Raw genomic sequence first — 5,072 nt, 5'->3', positions numbered from 1 at the left:
GATTTTCCATCACCATGTGCACACTAACAACTCTTCAGAGTTTGAGTTTCGCTTGTTAAATGTCTCAATTTTTGGTGTCAAATGAAATAGAAGACAAAAAAATAAGGTAGAAGAAAAAGATAGGCTGTATGTTGCAGAGAAGCAAAAAGAATTACAATCATTGAACAGTAGATATAAAAGAGTAAATCAGCAGATAGATTGTAATTATAATAACCATTCCATTGCATAAAACTTGATGATAAAAAGTATGAAATGTGTCCAATCTCCACATTAATGACTAAAAGCATCAGTAAAGAAGAAAGGTGTCACAAATTTGGATACTTGTGAGAAATTAAGATCTTAGGATACTAATCATTATATATAAGATATAAAATTATCACTTGTACCAAAAGGAGGTGCAATGGTTATGCTGATAGTAAATTATATTTTGAATAATAAATTTGAAAATACAAAATATACTTTAAATAGTAAATTGGAAAGTTCAAAACTAAATAATGTAAAACTATATCTATTAGTGACAATTATTTTTGTAATGTAAACAAAGTGATTTTAAAATACAAAAATTTAAATACGAATGAATGAAAATTAATTTGAAACTATAGAATCCACTTTGAAACTCATTTGCAATACCTAGTTAACATTGAATTCACAACAAAACTATAAAGTGAGTTGCTTTTTTACTCCCACAAATACTGAGAGGGGAGGGGAGGGAAGGGGAAGGGTGAGGGGGGGAGAGTTGAATCAGTATTTAACCGGTTGATAGATTTTCTTAACTTAAAACATGTTGAACATATTAATACAGTGTACCGGTAAGCAAAAAGTAATGCAATAATCAGAGATAAAAACAATCACATGAAAAACACACGAGGAAACCCGGTGTGGGAAAAACCTCGGTGGGATTTGTGACCCACAATATTCACTTACTAGCCAATAAGAGAATATTACTGCTACAAGAGGGGCCTGCACATGCCGGAAGGCCAACTACTTAGAGCTCACTGTTCAAATACAAAATAGGAAGTCTCACTGACTTACAAAATGGATTATATAAATCCAGTGTCTTGTACTGCTTCAAGATAGCATCTGTAATGTCAGATCCAATACTGGTTTCTGCTATGTTTCTTACATAAACCCTTAACCTATAATTCGCATAATAGGTCTGCCTTATTTCGCCTAATTACATTCCTCTTACTACATTACAAATGTTCTACAATGATCTCTCTTATATAAGAGTCATTTTACAACTTGCCAAGTCGGCTTACAAAGAATTTACAATAATAAACAAAATATATTAATAACAAAAATCCTATCGGCTTTTGTGCCGGTATGCTTCCTTTCACTGTCGGTGCCGGTGATCTTAGTGCCGGTGTAGACTCTGATCTTGCTAGTGCCGGTGGAGTGCCTTGTCGGTGTCATAGGATTGTAAGGTTGCCATCAATGACAAAACCTTCAATCACCTACAATGTCTCATTGGAGTGTGCATATGCCAACAATCTCCCCCTTTGGCATTGATAGCAACACTCATGAGAAAATTCCAAAACTTGTAATCTAAAAATTGTGTATAAAAAATATTAGCAAAAATATGTGAGCTCCCCCTGAGCAGATAAGTCTTTTGTAGATTATTTTCTCATACTACTACTCCCCCTTTGGCATCAATGACAAAGGTTGTCAAGGTGTCAATAGAGTTGTAGTTTTTTTGTCTCAACCTTGTAACTGGGTGGTTACAATTTGAAAAAGATCCGCCAAAACCAAATTTATGCTTTCCATAAACTTCTTACTGTCTTTTATTGTTACCTCTGTTCTTTGAACTGTACCGGTGAGTTGCTGCATATGCTCTGCCGGTGTTTCCTGTCCTTGTACTAATGCCTCAGATATTTCCTTTCTCAGGGATGTTAGATAGTCTAGTCTTGGACTTAGTCTTAGTCTCAAATTCTTAGCCTTGTTTATTATTCTCTCCTTTTCTCTCTCTAGCTTCAGTAAATCTTCCTCAAAACTTGTTATCTTTTGCTAAAAAACTGATAATGTATTAGGTGAATTAACAAAATTGTCAGCAAGTTTATTAATTTCTTCTTGTGCCTTGCTCATTTTCTTATCTATGTCCACTGTCAAAAAGTTTGTCTTGCAAGTATCTTTGTACAAATTTTTACATTCTTCAATATGTTGCATAGTTCCGATAGAAGTGTGTCAAATTCCCTAGTACACTTCTTTATTAGATCCTCAAAGAATTTTTGTTTTTCAATTTCCAACTTATCTTTGAATGCCTGTTCCTTTATCTGTTCAACTGTCACTGTGTTGTCAGTAATATACTTCGACAAAGTGTCAAGTTGACTCAAAGAATCCTTATTATCTATGTTGCATTTTGGAGCTATCATCCTCAAAATTGGGATTGTGTCATCTATAGCTTTATAAGCTTGTGAACTACAATCAGTTATTTTCTTCAAAGAATCTAAAAGAACTTCAGTTACATTGGTTGATTTGTAATCTGCTGAGGAGGAACCAACATTTTGAATTCCGCTGGTGGAGGAAGTAACCATGCTTGTAGTGACCTCTGGTAGGTCAGTCCATGTTTCCATTTCCTTAAGCAAGGGTTTTTGTTTCTCTCCTGTTGCCGGTGGCACTGTTTCCACATGAACCTATTCCAAAGCCTGTTGCTCTGTTTGTCTCTCTGTCTGTTGATCTGTTCCAGTCTCTGTCTGTTTCCCTGTGCTATCATCTTCAACTTTTCCTTCAGTGTTATCAATGTTGTCAGTTGCCGGTGGCTCACTAGCCATGTCAGTCTTATCGGTTGTGTCTTTATCTACCACAATGTTGACCTTTTGAGTATCAACATCAACTGTGTATAGTATCTCTGAATTAGGATTAGTATCCTCTTGTGATACATCCATACTGTCATCTGCCGGTTGATCTTCTATTGTTGTTACCGGTGGAGTAATCAGAGGCGGTGGGGATAAGTTATCTTTTATTTTGATACTAGGAGGTCCACCAACCTTTCCTTTACCCTTATCTTTGTCCTTTTGATAGACTTTGATAGGCTTGGGGTTCCTGTACTCTTCCTGCTTTTCCTTCTCCACAAGAAATATATCCCATCCATTTTCTGTTTCTTCTGTTACCTCTTTTACTCTTTCTGCCATTAGTGCAATATGCCGGTGTACAGTAGAGAATATTGACCGACTGACCTTTGCAATTAGATTATCTATTTCTTTTGGAGAGTTGACTGGGTAGACAAGAAGTAATTTTTCAATTTTGATTTTCTTGTCAAGTTCTACAACATATTGTCTTCTTGCTTCTAGTCTCTTGAATAATTCATCTGGTAGTTCATCTACAACTTCCATAAAAAACTTCTTATAGATATCCAGGTGTAAAATAACATTGTTTTCAACTTGCTCTTCTCATCTGCTGATAGTGTATCATATATTTTTTCTATGTTTTTGAGTTTTCCTTCTTCTGTGATTTCATCCAACAGTCTGTCAATCGGAGAAATATTCCGTTGAGTCCTTTTCTTCTTAGGTGTTAGCTTTTTCTTTGGGGTTGTCTTCTTTACCAAAGACCTCACTGCCTGTTGTTTTTGTCTAGTTCTTCTAGGCAAGGGTGTGGATACTGGTGAGGGTTGTCTTTTCCTTACAACTCTTTTGAATTCAGCTGGCATGTCACTCTCTGAAGAAGTTGCTACCGGTGAAAGGTGAGTTTTTGGTTGTTGTGCTTGTAACTCATCTTCAGTGATACTGGTTTGTTTTAGTACATCTTCTTTTATAGCCTTAGCCTGCCTTGAACCTCTCCTCACTGTTGCTTCTACTTTCTTTACTCTCTTCTTAGATTGAATTTGGCTTTCAATGGTCTCAGCACTACCAAATATTCCTTCCTTAGGTTCATTTGGTGCTTCCAGAAGTGCTTTAACATATGTTTCAATGATGTGGTCATCAGTCTCATAACCCATCTTAGTAACCCAAATTGTTCTTGGGATAACTGCTTCCATCCAGATCTCATCCTTTTTAATCACAAAACATATATTATCTTTGTATTTGTTTACAATTTTCTATGACAATCTAACTCTTTTGTTCATTCTATCCTTTAGTGCTTGAAAATACTCATCAATATTCTTTTGTTTGCTTTCACCCATGTTGTTGAACAAGTCTGATAACTGTTTTCCTACCGGTATGTCAAATCCAAGGTTCTTGATACCTATACCAGGCACCTGTTTGGTTATGTGTAGCATTAAGCATACAAGTAAGTTACCAAATCTAAATGTTCCTTTCTTATGCTTCTTGATCTTCCCTAAATTGTCAATCAATTCATCCTTTAGCCATTCACATACATCAATTTTTACATTATCCTTAACCATATCATGTGCACTTTTTATGCATAAATTGGAAACTGAGTTAAGTCGGTTTGCATGTGTTGCTTTGTAACCTAAAATCATGCTAACAAATCTCACATTTATATCGGTCACATCATTAACCCTTAGAGACCTTCTGTTGGATGTTGCACTAGTTATGTTCATTACTAGGTCATTTGAGACCTTCTTTGTCTTGTCTGGTCTGTTACCGGTGGAAGGTAACCCTGTTACAACTTTCACAGCTTCCTTGGTAATTTTATGAATTGAATCTAGCCAAAAGAATTCTTTATGTACCCTGCTCAATACTATTCTTATTACTTCCTTGGGGAATTCCGGAATGCAAAGGATCTCAGTGAATCTTAGGGTTTCAACAATTTTGTGTTTAGGTTTTACATTTCCGAAGTCATCACATATGACAGTTTTGTACATGTTTTTGACTTCTTCATCTCCTAATTCTTCTATATGGCAATGGATATAAATTCTAGAGTCTTCTGCAAAAACAACTCCTTTGGGAATTTGGGAAAAAGCACCTACATTGTCATCCTTTTTAGCTATCTTAGGAACTAACTGAAATACGGTCCTAGGGCATTTGATTACCTCGACCACGGTAGGGTTTGCTATGAATTCAAGTACAGAAGAGGATGCCATGATTATAAATACCTTTTTCTGCCTTTGGAAGGATTGATCGTTGAAATGCTTTGCCTCTTTGCTCGAAATGCCTTAACTCTAGAAATTTCGCGCT

The sequence above is a fragment of the Cryptomeria japonica genome, chromosome 10 (assembly GCF_030272615.1).
Source record: "Cryptomeria japonica chromosome 10, Sugi_1.0, whole genome shotgun sequence".
NCBI classification, from domain to species: domain Eukaryota; kingdom Viridiplantae; phylum Streptophyta; class Pinopsida; order Cupressales; family Cupressaceae; genus Cryptomeria; species Cryptomeria japonica.
This window is presented reverse-complemented; position numbering follows the sequence as displayed.